This window comes from Mustela erminea, chromosome 8 (genome assembly GCF_009829155.1).
Source record: "Mustela erminea isolate mMusErm1 chromosome 8, mMusErm1.Pri, whole genome shotgun sequence".
NCBI classification, from domain to species: Eukaryota; Metazoa; Chordata; class Mammalia; order Carnivora; family Mustelidae; genus Mustela; species Mustela erminea.
The window spans coordinates 56,242,030-56,263,556 of record NC_045621.1 but is presented as its reverse complement, the minus strand read 5'-3'; the positions used below and the strand labels follow the sequence as shown (position 1 = coordinate 56,263,556).

The 21,527-nt window shown below is 37.2% G+C and overlaps 1 protein-coding gene and 1 pseudogene across 3 annotated transcripts in view; one reads left to right on the top strand and one right to left on the bottom strand.

Annotated features, from left to right (window-relative positions):
- The window catches only part of BAZ2B (bromodomain adjacent to zinc finger domain 2B), a 314,188-nt gene that overhangs the window by 30,998 nt on the left and 261,663 nt on the right, over positions 1-21,527 (top strand). The gene's annotated exons all lie outside the window — the stretch shown is intronic.
- On the bottom strand, positions 1,302-14,855 carry LOC116597063 (annotated as a pseudogene).

Here is a 21,527-nt window from a genome sequence, read left to right as displayed (position 1 = left end):
TCAGACCCTGAGATCACAAACCGAGCTGAAACCAAGAGCCGGACATTTAACCAGCTGAACCACTCGGGCGCTGCTCTCCTACCATTCTTTCTTGATTTGGCTTTAGTCATGCTTTTGCTTCACATAACCTCCAGAAAACTGTTCTTGTCAGTGTCGCTGACAATTCTCAATTCTCATTTTCTTGATTAAACCTGTAACATTTAACAAAGTTTATCACTCTATACAACTCTAAACTTTCTTTTCCTTTCCCTTCCACAATTTCATATTTTGCTTTTCCTCCTAGTTTTCTATTTTCTCTTTTCTTTGCTGGTTTCTCTTCATGTCTCCATCCATACCCCAGGCTTCACTCGTTGCACAGCTTCTGTTCTTTAACTGTAACTGTCTTAGTGAAGTAGTTTCATCCCCTGGATTTAGATAGCATTGAAATGCTAATGACTCCCCAAGTTGCTTATTCCATTTTTTTAAGCAGATTTTTTTCTATTTCAGTATAATTGATGTATAACATTGTATCAGTTTAATGATATTTATGTATGATATGAAATAATCACCCCATTAAGTCTGGTTACCACCACTCATAGTTATAAATTGTTTTTCTTGCGTTGAGAACTTTTAAGATATATTCCCTTAGCAGCTTTCAGATATGCAATATATTTTACTATCCATGTTACTATGCTGTACATCTCATGATTTATTTATTTTATAGCTGGAAGTTTGTAACCTTTGACCTTTTCACCCATTTCACCTATTCACCCACTCCTGGGCTGGTAACCATCAATCTGTTCTCAGTATGTATTCTTTGAACTGTATTTCTTTTTTTCTTTTTCTTTCTTTTTTTAGATTCTACACATAATTGCGATCGATCGTATGGTATTTTTATTTCTCTGACTTATTTCAGTTAGTATAATGCCCTTAACGTCTATCCATTTTGTCACAAATGGAGATATTTATGCTTTATGGCTGAGTAATACTTCATTGTACATATATACATTTTCCTTATCCAGTCATCCATCAATGCATACTTTGGTTACTTCCTAACTATTATAAATAACACTGCAGTGAACATGTATATCTACGGGTAAGTGTTAGTAGTTTTTACTTTCTTTTAATAAATACCCAGAATTGGAATTGCTAGATCATACAGTAGTTCTAGTTTTTATTTTTTGAGGAACTTCCGTACTGTTTTCCATAGCGGGTGCACTAATTTGCGTTCTTAACCAACAGTGCATGAGGGTTCCCTTTTCTGTACATCCTTGCCAGTACTTGTGATTTCTTGTTTTTGTTTTTGTTTTATCACAGCCATTCTAAGAGTTGTGAGGTGATACCTCATTGTGGTTTTGTTTTGCATCATCTTGATAATCACTGATGTTGAGCTCCTGTGGACCATCTGCATATCTTCTTGAAAAAACGTTTATTCAGATCGTTTGCTCATTTTTAAATCATATTGTTTCTTATTTTGCTACTGAGTTGTAAGAGTTCTTTCTATATTTTGAATGCTAACTTCCCATCAGATATATGATTTGCAAATATTTCCTCCCACACAGTAGGTTGCCTTTTCATTTATTTTTTAATGATGGTTTCCTTTGCTGTATAGAAACTTTTTAGTTGGATTTAGTCCCACAAGTTTACTTTCACATTTGTTGCATTTGATTTTGGTGTCAATTCCAAAAAAATGATTGCTAAACCCAATTGCAAGGAACTTAACCACCTATGTTTTATTCCAGGTGTTGTGTGGTTTCAGGCTTTATGTTCAAGTCTTTAATCCATTTTGAGTTGATTTTTGTGTATGGTATAAGATAGTGATCTAGTTTCTTTCTTTTGCATGTAGTCATCCAGTTTTCCCAATAGCATTTATTAAAGAGCTGTCCTTTCCTCGTTGTTTATTCTTGCCTCCTTTGTCACAAATTAGTTGATTGTATGTGCATGGGTTTATTTCCAGGCTTTCTATTTTCTTCCATTGATCTTTGTGTCTTGATTTGTTTTTATGGCAATACCATATTGTTTTGATTACTATAGTTTTGTATTATAGTTTGAAATCAGGAAGTGTGATGCCTCCAGCTTTGTTCATTTTTCTCAAGATTGTTTTGGCTATTTGGAGTCTTTTGTAGTTAAATACAAATTTTAGGATTTGCTTGTTCTATTTCTGTGAAAAATGCTATTGGAATTTCTTTTTTTTTTAATTTTAAAAATATTTTATAAACATATAATGTATTTTTAGCCCCAGGGGTACAGGACTGTGAGTCGCCAGGTTTACACACTTCACAGCACTCACCACAGCACACCCTCCCCCAATGTCCATAACCCCACCACCCTCTCCCTTACCCCCTCCCCCCAGCAACCCTCAGTTTGTACTGCAAGATTAAGAGTCTCTTATGGTTTGTCTCCCTCCCGATCCCATCTTGTTTCATTTATTCTATTCCTACCCCCCAAACCCTCCACGTTGTGTCTCCACTTCCTCATATCAGGGAGATCATATGATAGTTGTCTTTCTCCAATTGACTTATTTCGCTAAGCATAATACCCTCTAGTTCCATCCATGTCATCGCAAATGACAAGATTTCATTTCTTTTGATGGCTGCATAGTATTCCATTGTGTATATATACCACATATTCTTCATCCATTCATCTGTTGATGGACATCTAGATTCTTTCCATAGTTTGGCTGTTGTGGACATTGCTGCTATAAACATCCGGGTGCATGTGCCCCTTCGGATCACTACGTTTGTATCTTTAGGGTAAATACCCAGTAGTGCAATTGCTGGGTCATAGGGTAGTTCTATTTTCAACATTTTGAGGAACCTCCATGCTGTTTTCCAGAGTGGTTGCACCAGCTTGCATTCCCACCAACAGTGTAAGAGGGCTCCCCTTTCTCCACATCCTCGCCAGCATCTGTCATTTCCTGACTTGTTAATTTTAGCCATTCTGACTGGTGTGAGGAGGTATCTCATTGTGGTTCTGATTTGTATTTCCCTGATGCCGAGTGATGTGAAGCATTTTTTCACGTGTCTTTGGCCATCTGGATGTCTTCTTTGCAGAAATGTCTGCTTATGTCCTCTGCCCATTTCTTGATTGGATTATTTGTTCTTTGGGTGTTGAATTTGCTAAGCTCTTTATAGATTTTGGATACTAGCCCTTTATCTGATATGTCGTTTGCAAATATCTTCTCCCATTCTGTCAGTTGTCTTTTGGTTTTGTTAACTGTTTCCTTTGCTGTGCAAAAGCTTTTGATCTTAATGAAGTCCCAATAGTTCATTTTTGGCCTTGCTTCCCTTGCCTCTGGCGATGTTCCTGAGAAGATGTTGCTGCGGCTGAGGTCGAAGAGGTTGCTGCCCGTGTTCTCCTCAAGGATTTTGATGGATTCCTTTCTCACATTGAGGTTCTTCATCCATTTTGAGTCTATTTTCGTGTGTGGTGTAAGGAAATGGTCCAATTTCGTTTTTCTGCACGTGGCTGACCAATTTTCCCAACACCATTTGTTGAAGAGGGTGTCTTTTTTCCACTGGATATTCTTTCCTGTTTTGTCGAAGATGAGTTGACCATAGAGTTGAGGGTCTATTTCTGGGCTCTCTCTTCTGTTCCATTGATCTATGTGTCTGTTTTTGTGCCAGTACCATACTGTCTTGATGATGACAGCTTTGTAATAGAGCTTGAAGTCCAGAATTATGATGCCACCAACTTTGGCTTTCTTTTTCAATATTCCATTGGCTATTTGAGGTCTTTTCTGGTTCCATATAAATTTTAGGATTATTTGTTCCACTTCTTTGAAAAAAATGGACAGGATTTTGATAGAGATTGCATTAAACGTATAGATCACTTTAGGTAGCATAGACATTTTCACAATATTTATCCTTCCAAGCCAGGAGCATGGAACATTTTTCCATTTCTTTGTGTCTTCCTCAGTTTCTTTCATGAGTACTTTATAGTTTTCTAAGTATAGATTCTTTGCCTCCTTGGTCAGGTTTATTTCTAGGTATCTTGTGGTTTTGGGTGCATTTATAAATGGGATTGACTCCTTAATTTCTCTTTCTTCTGTCTTGTTGTTGGTGTTAAGAAATGCAACTGATTTCTGTACATTGATTTTATATCCTGACACTTTATGAATTCCTGTACAAGTTCTGGCAGTTTTGGAGTGGAGTCTTTTAGGTTTTCCACATACAGTATCCTATCATTTGCAAAGAGTGATAGTTTGACTTCTTCTTTGCTGATTTGGATGCCTTTAATTTCTTTTTGTTGTCTGATTGCTGAGGCTAGGACTTCTAGTACTCTGTTGAATACCAGTCATGATAATGGACATCCCTGCCGTGTTCCTGACCTAAGCAGAAAAGCTTTCAGTTTTTCTCCATTGAGAATGATATTTGTGGTGGGTTTTTCATAGATAGCTTTGATAATATTGAGGTATGTGCCCTCTATCCTTACACTTTGAAGAGTTTTTTGATCAGGAAGGAATTCTGTACTATGTCAAATGCTTTTTCAGCATCTATTGGGAGTATCATATGGTTCTTGTTCTTTCTTTTATTAATGTATTATATCACATTGATTGATTTGTGGATGTTGAATCAGTCTTGCAGCCCTGGAATAAATCTTTCTTGGTCATGGTGAATAATCCTTCTAATGTGCTGTTGGATCCAATTGGTTAGTATTTTGGTGAGAATTTTAGCATCTGTGTTCATCAAGGACATTGGTCTGTAATTCTATTTTTTGATGGGATCCTTGTCTGGTTTTGGGATCAAGGTGATGCTGGCCTCATAAAATGAGTTTGGAAGTTTTCCTTCCTTTTCTATTTTTTGGAACAGTTTCAGGAGAATAAGAATTAGTTCTTCTTAAATGTGTGGTAGAGTTCCCCTGGGAAGCCGTCTGGCCCTGGGCTTTTGTTTGTCTGGAGGAGATTTTTGATGACTGTTTCAATCTCCTTACTGGTTATGGGTCTGTTCAGGTTTTCTATTTCTTCCTGGTTCAGTTGTAGTTTATATGTCTCTAGGAATTCATCCATTTCTTCCAGATTGTCAAATTTGTTGGCATAGAGTTGCTCATAGTATGTTCTTATAATTGTTTGTATTTCTTTGGTGTTGGTTGTGATCTCTCCTTGTTCATTCATGATTTTATTTATTTGGGTCCTTTCTCTTTTCTTTTTGATAAGTCTGGCCAGGGGTTTATCAATCTTATTAATTCTTTCAAAGATCCAGCTCCTAGTTTCATTGATTTGTTCTGTTTTTGTTTTTGTTTTTGGTTTTTGGTTTCTATTTCATTGATTTCTGCTCTGATCTTTTTGATTTCTCTTCTCCTGCTGGGTTTAGGCTTTCTTTATTGTTCTTTCTCCAGTTCCTTTAGGTGTAGGGTTAGGTTGTGTATTTGAGACCTTTCTTGTTTCTTGAGAAAGGCTTCTCTCACTGTATATTTTCCTCAGGACTGCCTTTGCTGTGTCCCACAGATTTTGAACTGTTGTGTTTTCATTATCATTTGTTTCCATGAATTTTTCAATTCTTCTTTAATTTCCTGGTTGACCTATTCATTCTTTAGAAGGATGCTGTTTAGTCTCCATGTATTTGGGTTCTTTCCAAATTTCCTCTTGTGATTGAGTTCTAGCTTCAGAGCTTTGTGGTCTGAAAATATGCAGGGAATGATTCCAATCTTTTGATACTGGTTGAGACCAATTTATGACCCAGGATGTGATCTATTCTGGAGAATGTTCCATGTGCACTGGAGAAGAATGTGTATTCTGTTGCTTTGGGATGGAATGTTCTGAATATGTCTGTGATGTCCATCTGGTCCAGTGTGTCATTTAAGGCCTTTATTTTCTTGTTGATCTTTTGCTTGGATGATCTGTCCATTTCAGTTAGGGGAGTGTTAATGTCCCCTACTATTATTGTATTATTGTCAATGTGTTTCTTTGATTTTGTTATTAATTGGTTTATATAGTTGGCTGCTCCCATGTTAGGTGCATAGATATTTAAGATTGTTAGATCTTCTAGTTGGACAGACCCTTCGAGTATGATATAGTGTCCTTCCTCATCTCTTATTATAGTCCTTGGCTTAAAATCTAATTGATCTGTTATAAGGATTGACATCCCAGCTTTCTACTGATGTCAATTAGCATGGTAAATTATTTTCCACCCCCTCACTTTAAATCTGGAGGTGTCTTCGGGTCTGAAATGAGTTTCTTGTAGGCAGCATATTGATAGGTTTTTTTTTTTTTAATCAATTCTGATACCCTGTGTCTTTTGATTGGGGGCATTTAGCCCATTTACATTCAGGGTAACTATTGAGAGATATGAACTTAGTGCCATTGTATTGCCTGTAAGGTGACTGTTACAGTACACTGTCTCCGTTCCTTTCTGATCTACTACTTTTAGGTTCTCTCTTTGCTTAGAGGTCCCCTTTCAATATTTCCTGTAGAGCTGGTTTGGTGTTTGCAAATTCTTTCAGTTTTTGTTTGTCCTGGAAGCTTTTTATCTCTCCTTCTGTTTTCAATGATAGCCTAGCTGGATATAGTATTCTTGGCTGCATGTTTTTCTTGTTTAGTGCTCTGAATATATCATGCTAGTTCTTTCTGGCCTGCCAGGTCACTGTGGATAAGTCCAATGCCAATCTAATATTTTTACCGTTGTATGTTACAGACGTCTTTTCCCCGGCTGCTTTCAGGATTTTCTCTTTGTCACTAAGACTTGTAAATTTTACTCTTAGGTGACGGGGTGTGGTCCTATTCTTATTGATTTTAAGGGTGTCTCTGCACCTTCTGGATTTTGGTGCTTGTTCCCTTTGCCATATTAGGGAAATTCTCTCCAGTAAGTCTCTCCAGTATACCTTCTGCTCCCCTTCTCTCTTTCTTCTTCTTCTGGAATCCCAATTATTCTAATGTTGTTTCATCTTAAGTTGTCACTTATCTTTCAAATTCTCCCCTCATGGTTCAGTTTTTGTTTGTCTCTCTTTTGTTCAGCTTCTTTATTCTCTATCATTTGGTCTTCTATATCACTAATTCTTTTTCTGCCTCATTTATCGTAGCAGTAAGAGCCTCCATTTTTCATTGCACCTCGTTGATAGCTTTTTTTATTTCAACTTGGTTAGAGTTTTAGTTCTTTCATTTCTCCAGAAAGGACTTCTTATCTCTCTGGAGAGGATTTCTCTAATATCTTCCATACCTTTTCTGAGCCCGGCTAGAAACTTGAGAATCGTCATTCTGAACTCTAGTTCTGACATATTACCAATGTCCATATTGATTAGTTTCTAGCCTTCAGTACTGCCTCTTGTTCTTTTTTTTTGTGTGGTGAGTTTTCTCGCCTTTTTGTTTTGTCCAGATAAGAATATATGAAGGAGCAAATAAAATACTAAAAGGGTGGCAAAGACCCCAGGAAAATGTGCTTTAGCCAACTCAGAAGAGACCCCAAATAGTGGAGGGGAGAAAGGGGATAAAAAGAAGTTCAGAAAAAATAAGTAAAAAAAGAAAACAAATAAAGATATATATATATATATATATATCAGACTGGTGACTAGAACGGGGTCACCCACTTAATTTCGGGAGTATTTTGGTCTCTTAGAAGAAACTACCCCCCATAATTTTAAAGAATGAAAAACATATGAAAGGTTAAACACAATGAAGGAATGGAATATGCCTATAAAGATGAAAAAAATTTTTTTTTATTTTTAAATTTCTTAAAAAGCAACCAACATACAGTATGTTGGTTGGGAGAATAAAGAAAAAGAAAGTGGAGTGAATTTGCTTGGGCTGGAAACTAGAACAAGCCTGGAGCTAGATTTAGGGTATATTTTGATCTATTAGAAGAAGGTGTACCCCAAATTTTTTAGAAGAAAAAACCCCATGTGTATACAAAAAATAAAGTTAGATACAATTAGGATAAAATATGACTATAATAATGAAGGTTCAAAAACGATTATTATTTATTATTTTATGAAAGGTATTGTTAAAATAAACTAGTTAAAAAACGTTAGAAGAGGAACGGGTAAAATTTAAAATTTAGCAGAAGAAAAAAATATTAATTAACTGCAAGACTAAAGAATCATGGGGAGAAAGCCATGAATTCCATGGTTTGCTTTCTCCTCCTCTGGAATTCCGCTGTTCTCCTTCATTAAGTGAACTTGATCGTGGCTGGATTTCTTGTTGATCTTCTCAGGTAGAGGCCTGTTGTAGTGATTTCCAAGTGTCTTTGCTCGAGGCAGAATTGCACCGGGGCCAGAGGCCAGCCTAAGTAATCAGCTCAGGTTTGATTTCAGGAGCTTTTGTTCACTGAATGCTTTCCGTAGTGTTCCGGAGGATGGGCATGAAAATGGCGGCCTCCCAGTCTCCGGCCCAGAGGAGCCGAGAGATTGGGGTCCCACTCCTCAGTGTGCCCTCAGAGAAAAGCGCTCAATCACTCCCGTCTCCCTGGCCACCGGCCGTGCTCCGAGCTCACCCAGCCTATGACTAAGCATCTCTGTCTCTGGCACACAGCTCCACCTGGAGTCTCTGAACCCAGCAGATCCCTGAGCTCCCCCGGGGGATGTCTCCCCAGATCTTGTGGGGACCTCACTTGCAGAGCAGTGGTCTGTGCCACAGATTACGGTTCAAGGTAACCCCGAGTTGAGAGCTTACTCCTCGGCTTTGTCTCTGTAGCCGGCTTTCCTGCTCCAATACTTGCAAGCTCTGCGACACTCAAACATCCCCGATCCTTCCGTGACCCCATGGGACCTGGGGCCACGCTTACCCTGAGTGGACTTCACCCCGGTTTATCCTCTGGTGTGATGATGTCCTTTAGTGGAGCAGACTTTTAAAAGTCCTGATTTTGTGCTCCATTGTTCTGCTGCTTGCCGGGAGCTATCCCCCCCCACCCCGCCGTGGTCTATCTTCCCGTCTCTTTCGATTCACTTCTCTGCCCGTCCTACCTTTCAGAAAGTGGTCGATTTTCTGTTTCTAGAATTGTTGCTCTTCTTCTCTTCCATCTCCTGTTGGATTTGTAGGTGTTCACAATGGTTTGATAAGCTATCTAGCTGATCTCCTGCTACCTGATGTTGTCTCAGCCTGCTACTTCTCTGCCCTGGAATTTCAATAGGGATTGAAAACGCAATAAGGATTGCATTGAAGTTGCTTCAAGTACTATGGACGTTTTAACAATGTTAATCCCTCTAATCTGTAAGCATGGAGATTAAGATTTTATTTATTTATTTGACAGACAGAGATCACAAGTAGGCAGAGAGGCAAGCACAGAGAGAGAGAGAGAGGAGGAAGCAGGCTCCCCGTGGAGCAGAGAGCCCAATGCGGGGACCCGATCCCAGGACCCTGAGATCATGACCTGAGCTGAAGGCAGAGGCTTAACCCAATGAGCCTCCCAGGTGCCCCATCGGTTTATAAATTTTAACAAATGTGCCACTTTGATGAAGAATGTTGATAGCAGGTATGCATGTGTGGGACCAAGGATATCTCTACGCATCCTATCAGTTTTTCTGTGAACCTAAAACTGCTCTAAAAAATAAAATCTATAAAAGCAAGTAAGCAACCAACCAACCAACTCATATGATTCAGTCTTTGCAGTGGCTTACAAGGCCCCACACGATCTTTCTTATAGCCCCTAACCAGTCTCATGTCACTTCTTACTACATTTCCTGTAGTTTACTCTGGGCCAGCTGCATTAGACTCCATGGTGTGTCTTGCCTTATAACATTTGCATTTGCTTTTCCTTCACATAACCTTATGGATTGTTCTCAGCTCTTTCAAACCATTGTTCCAAAGTATTCTTTTGCATGACTTTCACAACCTAACCAAATTGCAAACCCTCCACCCTGCATTCCCTATCCCTTTTTTTGTTGTATTTTTTCCCTTAGCACTTATGGCCTTCAAATATTTTTCTAGTGGTTTTCTCTCCTAAAGAAGGCAAGAATTATTTTTTTTTGTTTTTCTTTCTACGGATGAATAACATCTAGACAGCACTTGCACATAGTAGACCCCGAATACGTTTTTTTTGTGGGTAGAATAAATGACTCTCATTGTACTATTACAATTGATTTACTTGTTTGTATTCCACTTGACTCTAAGCTTCTTGAGAGACAAGTGCTGCAACTTCTGTGTCTCTTTCTTCAGTATTTAGCACACATGGTTATATAACCATTTGTTCAATTTATAAAAGAATATACTTTTCATTTTATACAGGTATAAACATAACAGAATTATACATTGGAATTTTTTCTTCTATATTTATAGGTACTTTTTGATTGCTATGTATTCTACATAATTATACACGTTTTGTTAACTTTGAAAATTCTTATGAAATATAGGCAATTCATAAAATAGATGACATTGAAACATTTAATTGAGTTAATATTTAGTCATTTATTTAACTATTGGCTATTATAAGCATTTAAGTTTTCTAACTTGTATATATTTTTTAAAGATTTTATATGTTTATTTGAGAGTGAGCAAGACAAAGAGTACAAGCAGGGGGAGCAGCAGAGGGAGAGGGAGAAGCAGGCTTCCCACTTCCATCCCAGGATCCTGAGACTTTGACCTGACCCAAAACCAAGAGTCACGTGCTTAATAGACTGAGCCACCAAGGTTCCGCAGAAAGATACATTCAAGATAATTTAAAGATACAGTTAAGTCTATCAGTTAAATGTGTTCCCCTTTGACTCTGCCAATTACCATTTCCGGAAACACTCTTAAAAAGTTCGCTGTGTATTCTTTTAGACTTTTTTTATATGCATATGTTTATATATATATATATATATATATATATATATATATATATATATATACACACACACACAAAAACTAAATTAACAAAAGCTAGTTAATACATGTATTATTCTGTAGTTTATCGTTTTTATCTTGTGTCCTAGAACTCTACCATATTAGTATATAAAATGTCTTCTTTGTAAGAATCACGCTATGATGTGTAATCTTTTAATTATTCCTCAATTGACAGGGCACCTGGGTGGCTCAGTGGGTTAAAGCCTCTGCCTTCGGCTCAGGTCATGATCTCAGGGTCCTGGGATCGAGTCCCGCATCGGGCTCTCTGCTCGGCAGGGAGCCTGCTTCCTCCTCTCTCTGCCTGCCTCTCTGCCTACTTGTGATCTGTCTCTGTCAAAGAAATAAATAAAATTAAAAAAAAATTATTCCTCAATTGACAGACATACAGTTTGTCTAACTATGAGAAATGGTGGGCTATACAACGTTAAATATTTTCTTTTCTGCGGTACAGTGCATTATGTTTCTTCAGAGAAGTTATATGGTGTGCAGAATTTCCTGAGCTTGTTTTACCAAAAGAACCTTTATTTTTCTGGAGCATATAATTCTTTCAAAGAGCATGTCATATCACTGATGCTCCATTAAATATATTTGATGTTCTAGTCAATTTTCTTATTTTACTTATAATGAAATTAAGAGTGACTAAATGGAAAATTGGAACCATACTCAGTTTCTTGAATATTTTTCTATGTTGCTCCAAAAGCTTTGAATTTAATCTTAATTTAGTACTTATTCCTGAATTCAAATAGGAACGTTTATGCACTAGGATTTTTTATAAGGGAAAAAATAGTTTTCATGTGTTGATACTAGGAAAAGTTAACAAGTGTCTGTTTTTAGGTTTTCCTTTCTAACAGCATGGGATATCTTGGTAGGTAATTAGTGACAAGTTAAGATAAGGTTTTAATCAGTTTGATACAACTTTCCTTTCTTTTTTTATGTAGAGAGAGAGCTGGGGGAGGTGTAGAGGGAGTGAAGGAGAGAGCATCTGAGGTCGACTATACACTGAGTGTGTTGCCCAGTGTGGGGCTCATCTCACAACCCTGAGATTCATGACTTGAGTTGGAATCAGGAGTCTGACACTTAACCAACTGAGCCATCAAGAGCCCCCTGGATATAGCTTTTTTTTTTTTTTTTTAAGATTTTATTTATTTATTTGACAGAAATCACAAGCAGGTGGAGAGGCAGGCAGAGAGAGAGAGAGAGAGCAGGAAGCAGGCTCCCCGCTGAGCAGAGAGCCTGATGTGGGGCTCAATCCCAGAACTCTGGGATCACGACCTGAGCCGAAGGCAGAGGCTTTAACCCGCTGAACCACCCAGGCGCCCGGGATATAGCTTTTCTTAAATAACTTAAAGTTCTCTGACATAAATGAAATAGTTCCTTTCTAGTGTTTGAATAGTTCTTTCAGTTACTTTAATAGTAACAGTCATTTGTGAGTTGGGGGAAATCAGAGAGGGAGACGAACCATGAGAGACTGTGGGCTCTAGGAACAAACTGACAGTTTTGGAGGGGAGGGGAGTAGGGTTGTGTGAGCCTGGTGGTAGGTATTAAGGAGGGCACGTATTGTGTGAAGCACTGGGTGTGGTGCATAAACAGTGAATTTTGGAACACTGAAAGAAAATAAAATTAAATAAAGAGTCGCTTGAAAAGCAGTATTGAGTTTCATCATGTCTAGCAAATTTCTTAGCTACTTCTTTTGCCTTTCTCTTCCTCATTCAGGTTACTAGTCTTATTTTTTGAAGTATTTAGGAGGACTCTAGTTGTAATTTTAGATATGTTTTATAATAGAGATACTGTTGAATCCTTTTGCCATAACTGGTCTTACTTTTGCCTTTCACTGAGTTGTCAAGTTCTTTTAATCTTAGGGTACAATTCAGAGTATGTTTTCTTTTGCTCATGTAATGTTTGGTTGCATCAGTTATTTTGTGTAGTAAAAAGAATCATTGGAGGATGATTGATATTTGTCTTTTAGTTCTGTAGTTCTTTTTAGAATTTATTTCATAAATGAAAATAGATTTTTTTTCTGATTATAAAGGTAATGCACAGTCCTATGGATTGTTTAAGTAATACATAAAGAATTTATGTAAGGAAAGGTAAGTCACTTAAAGTCCTTCTGTTTGGAGGTAAGCATTTTAACATTTTACTAATATTGAACTTTCTTCTCTGTAAGTATACACACATACTCCGTAAGTATACACATACATTTATAAATACAAGGTCATACTCTATTGATTGTGATTTTCCCTTTTACTCAAGAAAGTATGTTGTGGAACACTTTTCTTCTCATGAATATAGAGAATATAAATCACTTCTTAATAACTACAAAGTCATTTTATGGATATGCCATAATTTAACTGATGCTCATTAATAGACATTTTGGATAGGCTCAAAGTTTTCCAAATTATGAATAGCTCCCACATGAACATTTTTGCAGATTTGGCTTTGTGCTCTTATGATTATTTTTTTAATGTAATTCCTAAAAGAGAATTTGCCAGATCAGAATTTTGATACTTGTTGCTAAACGGCTTTCCAAACAATGGTAACAATTTATGCCCTCTAAAATTATATGAGAGTGTACTTGCTGCCAAATCTTACTCAGTTCTGGGTACTTTTTTTTTTCAAACCTTCAATAATTTGGTGCCTAATGATGACTTAAGATTGTTCAAATTTGGGGCGCCTGGGTGGCTCAGTGAGTTAAGCCTCTGCCTTCGGCTCAGGTCATGATCTCAGGATCCTGGGATTGAGCCCCACACAGGGCTCTGCTCCACAGGGAGCCTGCTTCCCCCTCTCTCTCTGCCTGCCTCTCTGCCTACTTGTGATCTCTTTCTGTGTCAAATAAATAAATAAAATCTTAAAAAAAAAATTATTCAAATTTGTATGTCTTTGATTATTAGTCATATTTAATATATTTTTAGGTAATGGCCACTTTTTTAATACATGAACTCTATGCCCAATGTGGGGCTGAAACCAATAACGGATAGCAAAGATCAAGCATTGCCTACTCCACTGACTGAGCAGGCCAGGTGACTCATCTAATGGCTATTTTTATTTTTTTTTCCTGTAAATTTTCTGTTAACATCTTTTTTTCTCATATTGGTATTATGCTCTCAGGGTTTGGCATATATTTATTTTATGCTCACAAGAATCCTTTGAGATAGGTTCTGTATCTGTTCCATAGTTGAAGAAGACCTCATATGCTTAGAACCAGCTGGTCTGCCAATTCTTGGATTGGTGGCTTATATCCATCGGCTCATTCAACTTTTTTTTTTTTTTTAAAGATTTTATTTATTTATTTATTTGACAGAGAGGGATCATAAGCAGGCAGAGAGGCAGGCCGAGAGAGAGGAGGAAGCAGGCTCCTTGCTGAGCAGAGAGCCGGATGCGGGGCCTGGGATCATGACCTGAGCTGAAGGCAGAGGCTTTAACCCACCCAGGCTCCCCAGCTCGTTCAACTTTAGCAGTGGTCTCACCTGAAGTAGCGTTTCCAGGACTACTACCTTCACCATGAAGCTTCATGAGCTTTCCTAATTCAAACTTGGGCTTCTTCAGCATTTTTACTTTTCTAACAAAGACATCATCGAGTGGATAAATAGACTGGCAAGCCTTTTCTGGCTTTTCCAGTGGTGTCTGGAATCAATTTATTGACTACTTCTTTCAGTTATTTGTCTGCACCTCTTGGGTCATGATTTCCATCACCCTTTTTCAAATTTGGCAGACCTCCTATTTTTGAGTAAAACCAATACAAAATGGACAAAATAACCCTTGTTAGTCTTGACATTAACATGGACTTCAGTCATAGTCTGCCATTTTTTGGCCATGGAGCACATTCTGTCACAGGTAAAGACCATGCCAAGGAAATTAGTTTTTGCCCCAATCATCCTCAGTTCTAAATGCAACTTCATCATTCTGCAGATCAGCAAGGCTCACTTCAAAAACATGAGAGGCCATCAGATGTGATTTTGTTGCCTTGAGTTCTTATGACTAGTGTTTTTCCAATATTTCTTATATTGAATGTAGCTGTTTCTTTCATATCATACCAGTCATTCTTAGAAAATAAATCAACCACTTTCTTCTTGGCTCCCTTTCTGCCACCTTTCGTAAGGCTCTTGTTCTTGCTGACTGGCATTGTTATGCTCAGAGAGCCTAAAGAGTTTCTTTCATATTATTATTTCTTCCTCAGCACTTCAATTTTAATCGCTAATTATATAAGTTTAGATATTTCTTAGGACAAACCTCTCATCTTTGCTCACTTATTTCAGAATTCTGTTAGTTGTTTTTTCAGGTATATCTTGACAACTTTTGTCATGTCCCAGAAATTAATCCTTTGAGTTTTGACTGGAGTTGGACTAAATTCACAAATTTTATTTTTATTTCATTTTATAACTTATAGAGTAAAATTTTTCTGGGAGTTGAAAGTAGTCATTCATTCTTTTTTCCTGGTGTATCTTTTCTTCATTAATCTCTCACAAATTGGGTTTATTTCATGACTTTTAATGACAAAATTTTTATCCAGCTTTTCTTCTTGCTAAGTCATCTTCATATAAGGGCATATTTATAAAGACCTACTATTTGCTTAAGAATATACAGGTAGGGGCGCCTGGGTGGCTCAGTGGGTTAGGCCTCTGCCTTCGGCTCAGGTCATGGTCCCAGAGTCCTGCGATCGATCCAGCCCTGTGTCAGGCTCTCTGCTCAGCGGGGAGCCAGCTTCCTCCATTCTCTCTGCCTGCTGCTCTGCCTACTTGTGATCTCTCTCTGTCAAATAAATGAAAAAAAATCTTAAAAAAAAAAATACAGGCAGATTCTTCTTCTTCTTCTTTTTTCAGGTAGATTCTTCTTAACTTCTTTCCTTATCTGGTACTATTTTGTACCCTGAAGACTTTGGTAATATAGGCTTATACAATCGTTTAGTTCTCATTCAACAGCGTAAGAGGTTAGGGAGGGAACTGATCTTTGTTTTTATTGGTTATTATTTTATTTGCTTTGTGACCATTGCATTCATATGTAGACTCATACCTTTGGAAAAACTGCCTCAGGCCCCAATTCTGTTTTGATTCCCATTTTATATTTTAGTTTAGTTTAGTTAAGTTTAGTTAAATAATCTCTATGCCCACCATGGGACTCAGAACCCCAAGATCAAGAGTTACATGCTCCACGAGCCAGCCAGGTGCTCCTTTACTTCCACTTTAGAGTGCCTACTTAGTGAAAGATAGTTTTCAAAATTTGCTCCTCTGCCTAAGAGCATTTCATCTGATAAGACTTTGTATACGTATATGCTCCTTACCTACCCTGCAAACGATTGTGGCCTCTATTGCTATTATTATTATTATTATTATTATTATTAAAGATTTTATTTTATTTATTTGACAGAGAGAAAGAGGGCACAAGCAGGGGAGTGGGAGAGGAAGAAGCAGCCTCCCTGTCTAGCAAGGACCCCCAATGTAGGGCTCAATCCCAGGACCCTGAGATCATGACCCGAGCTGAAGGCAGACACTTTAACCAACTGAGCCACCCAGGTGTCCCTATTGCTATTATTTTATAGCTCTGAAAAGTCCCTAAGGAGATTGGTGTTTATCTTACCCATAATGTTTATCCTTATATATGTCCAACTTGAGAGAGATTCTCCCTGGAGCCACACCCCCAAATCAGAGCAAGCCCTGATCGCTCTTTGGAATCTGGGTCAGAGGTGAATGCTGAGGAGTGGCTATGCTCAGTCTCTTTTAGCTGTGGTCTGCAACAGTGAATGTTTTTGATCTGTGGCAAGGGTAAGAAGAATATCCCCATGCAGTGGACCAGCATTTTCCATGGCTCTCTTCAGTTTTCATTTCTTATTCCTAACACATTTGATCCTTTACTTTATTGGTTCCAGATCATAATTAAAATGATTCAGGCTAGGGATTATGGACATTGGGGAGGGTATGTGCTTTGGTGAGTGCTGTGAAGTGTGTAAACCTGGCGATTCACAGACTTGTACCCCTGGGGATAAAAATATATGTTTATAAAAAATTAAAAAAAAAATTAAAAAAGAAGGAAAAAAATGATTCAGGCTAAAAAAGTTCTCAGTGAAGAGCTTATCTTGAAAGAGTCAGAACTGATGTATATTGTAGTATTATTTATTATTTGCTCTCCTGCTTGTTCTTCTATACCTGCCCCAAACAAAAAGCTTTAATTTTTTGAAATCTTTTATCTTCTTAAAATTTTAATTCGGGATAGTTAACATACAGTGTTATGTTAGTTTTAGGTATACAATACAGTGACTCAACACTTCCAAATATCATCCTGTGCTCATCACAACAAGTGCACTCCTTCATCACGTATTTACCCCCCCCCACCCCCTCAACCCCCACCTTCCCTCTGGCAATAAACAGCTCAAAACCAAAAGCTTTTAAAGTCATTTTCTGATTAAGTATTTTTGGTTAGTGGAAATTTTAGAAGTAGAACATGTTTGCTCATTGGGGAGCAGACAAAATGAAGTGCCAGTGGTGCCTATGGTCCCATGAGGTATCCAGCAGATATTATGAATCTTGTTGATTTAGATGTAGTCACACAGAGCTGCTTTAGGTTCTGCATAACAACTTTTCATATTTCATATTTCTTCTCGCTTGCTCCTGTGACATGACCAAGAGAAGTCCTTCTCATTGTTTAGGTTTGGGGCATGTTGGTGTTTAAGTCCTTTGTAGTCTGCCACTTTGCTGTCTATATAATGTTGGTAAATCTCATCTGTCTATAAGTTTCAATTTCCTTTTCAGTGATGATACTTGCTCTATGTACTTCATTGATATATTAAGAAGTAATATAAAAATATAAATTATCTTTATAGATTATAAAATTTCTTACAGATAAACAAGATTTGTGCTAGGATACTATAAAGTAATTATAGGAGACAGTATGGCGTTCTATCAGAAGATTCTTTTCCTACCTGCATTAAGCTCTTACATAAATATAAAGTCTAATTTACCTTCTTGTAATATATATTATGTTGCTTATAGTTTATTAATGATTATATAACACAAAAACCAAGGATGATATGTAATGTGATAAAGGAACACTATTTCAGCAGTCTAGATATGATTTATCTCAAGAGCATTAATATTGTGGGAATGAGTTTTTGTCTGTATGTGTAACTTCTAATATACTAAAACTTACATTTTGTCCAGACTTAATATAGAACTGAATGAAGAAAAGGATTCCATTCCTTATGTTCATAATTTGTATAGCCATACTACCATACTTCCTTCTCATCATTACAAAGTTAGACTAATATAATAATAATAAAAAATAAGATAAAAATTGTAACTAAAAGAAAATTAAGATTAAAAAATAATGAGAGGTACCTGGGGTGCTCTATCAGTTGACCATCCAATTCTTTTTTTTTTTTTTTAAGATTTTATTTTATTTATTTAATAGAGAGAGAGATCACAAGTAGGCAGGCAGAGCGGGATGGGGAAGCAGGCTCCCCACTGTGCAGAGATTCCAGATGCAGGGCTAGATCCCAGGACCCTGACATCGTGACCTGAGCCGAAGGCAGAGGCTCAACCCACTGAGCCACCGAGGTGCCCCTGACTGTCCAATTCTTGACCTGAGCTCAGGTCTTGAGCTCAAGAGTGGTGGGTTCAAGCCCCTCATTAGGTTCTGTACTGTGTATGGAGCCTACTTTAAAAAAAAAAAAAAGATGAAACAACAAAAAGGCTACTGAAAAAAACAATGAAATAGTGAAGAAGAAAGTAAATCAAAAGTAAGGTAAAATAATTTTGAATGATGGAATAAAAATAAAGCACTGATAGACTCTGGCAAGAATCAGACACAGATGTTGACATTTTATTCATTCTGCTATTATTGAATATATTTGTCGATCACCGCACTGGCTGAGTCCACAGAAAAACCATTCATCTTGACCCATGAAATGTTAGTCAGCAAGGCCTGAATTCAATGATGCAAGAAAAATGTTTTAAGCATTTATAATATTAATAAACAAACATTGCTAGAGGTAATTTCCCGCAAGTTCTGAATCTTAATCAAAATTACTGACCAGTTACAGAACATCCTGATATAACCGACCCCATTGTATTTATCCAGTTTCACGAAAGGCACAGATCTGTCATTTTTCACAATTTAGGTGTGATAAACTGACAGTGTTTTGAAATTACATGTATTTTTGTATTTTACTTTTATAAGTTGCATGTTAATAATTTCTTATATTCCTTTGTGTTATGAATTAGAATTCCATATTTAGCTTCTACCTATTAGGCACAATTTTTAACTCTTTATTTACATATAATTTCAAGATGCAAAAAAGCTGCAAAAATAAGAACAGTATAGGACACCTTTTTCTTTTCCGTTTTGAACCATTTGAGAGTAAGGCCCTTTACCCCTAAATGTTTTGGTTTCTATTTCTTAAGAATAAAGAGCATAGTTATCATCTTCAGAAAAATTTAAAGTTTACAAAACTTTAATTTCCTGTGCATATTTTAATTTTTACTGGTTGACCAGATATTGTCCTTTGTGGTTTTTCCTCCATTCAATGCAGACTCCAGTCCAGGATCAAGCTTTGCAGTTAATTGTCATTTCTCTTTGGTGTCCTTTAATCTATAACTTCTCTATAGCTTTTCTTTGTTATCTTTAACACTGATGTTTTTAAAGAAAATATCCTCCCCCACTTCTTTTTAATTGAATGCTCCTAATTTGGGTTTGTCTGGTATTTCCTCATGGTTAGATTCAGTTTATGCATTCCAGGCCAGGATACCACAGAATACTTGCATTGTAAGTGACCACCTTTATGTTCCATTCATTGCAATTAACTCATTGAACTTTCTGCTTTCCTCTTTTACTCACTAGTTGTATGGCACATAATCAGAATGTTAGTTAACAGTGTTTTTAAAAGAACATACAGTGTTATGGGGATGGACGGTGGTGATGGTTGCACAAAAACATGAATGTACTAAGTACCATTGAACTGTACACTTAAAATGGACTAGGATGATAAATTTTATGTTTATTTTAACACAATTTAAAAATGGGAAAGAAAAGAACATATGGTAGACCTAAGTTTTATATTTCTTGTGAACACAAGGACTAGTTGCCTGGAAAAAGTCCTATACATATAATACATCCTTTAAAAATGCTTAGTAATTGTTTTATAATTATTAACATCATTATTTTAATTAGTAGATAATGTAGTAGAGGAATAAATTTTATTCTGTGTATGACTCGCTTTTCCTATCATGGTGTATTGTTTCTTTGCTTCTCACCTACAACCTCATACCTTGTAATTTGGTGTTTTAGCATTCTTAAAATGTTTTGATATTTTCTCACGTGACAGGATAAAAGTCAGCAAAAGAAAAGTTATTTGTTTAATAAATTGCTGTTCTTTTAAAAGAAGTAATCTGGGGCTCCTGACTGTAGAGCATGTGATTCTTGATCTCAGGGTCTTAAGTTCAAAACCCACATTAGCTGTAGGGATTACCTAAAAATAAAATCTTAAAAAAGAAAAGTTTTCCTGCTCTTAATGTTCCTGTCTTATCAAAATGCATATGAAATATAATAAACTTTAATAGTTGATAACTTACCTTTTAGCTTGGCCTATATTATACAGATATATGGAATTTTCTTTTCTATTATGATTACTCCTTTATTGTGGTATTAACCCTTAATATAATCATCCACATAATCCTAAATACAAGAAATCTAAACTAGATAATTATTATTTATAAAAAGTAATTTGCCATCTTGTCCTACTACTCTATTGAAATAATTCCTTTGTACATCATGAGTTATATTCTCCTTTTTAAATCCAGTGACCTTGTCTTAGTCTTTGTCATCTCATTACCTATGGTATTAGCAATGAATCTTGGCTTTTTGAGTCAAAATTAGTCTATGAATTATGAAATCCCATATATAAAATATTTTTATTACATTTTAAAGAGCTGTCGATTGGTTCTCTATCTTTGAGATTGAGAGATTTTTAGATCCAAATGATTTGCTGCCTACTGCCTCTGATTTTATTTATTTGTCAGAGACAGAGGAGAGAGAGCGAGCGAGCACAGGCAGACAGAGAGGCAGGCAGAGGCAGAGGGAGAAGCAGGCTCCCTGCCGAGCAAGGAGCCCGATGTGGGACTCGATTCCAGGACCCTGGGATCATGACCTGAGTGGAAGGCAGCTGCTTAACCAACTGAGCCACCCAGGCGTCCCTACTGCCTCTGATTTTAGAGGGGTAGTATTAAGAGGAGAGCTCCTAGGGGCTCCTGGGTGGCTCAGCTGGTTAAGCATCTGCCTTTTGGTTCGGGTCGTGATCCCAGGATTCTGGGATCGAGCCCCGCTGAGCTCTCTGCTCAGCAGGGAGCCTGCTTCTCCATCTCCCTCTGCTTGTCCCTCTGCCTACTTGTGCTCTCTCTCTCTATCAAATAAATAAATAAATAAGATCTAGGAAAAAAGAAAAGTAGAGCTCCTGGGATGTCTGGGTGACTCAGGTTAAGCATGGGACTCTTGGTTTCAGCTCAGGTCATGATTTCAGGGTCATGGGATTCATCTCTGTGTCTGGCTCCATGCTCAAGAGTCTACTTGTCCCTCTCTCTCTGCTCCTCCTTCTCGCATGTGCTCACTCTCTCTCTAAAATAAACAAATAAATTCTTAAAAAAAAAAAAAAGGGTAGGACTCCTGAGGGTAGTAATGTCTCTAAATAATTTCCAGAATCTGAAGCTGAAAGAACCAGTGGGTCCGATCCATGATGGTTGCTTTGGCTGTGCAATCTGTTGCAGAAATTTGAGGCTGTCTGTGCTAGGGGCTAGATTCAGGTCATTAATTAAATAAA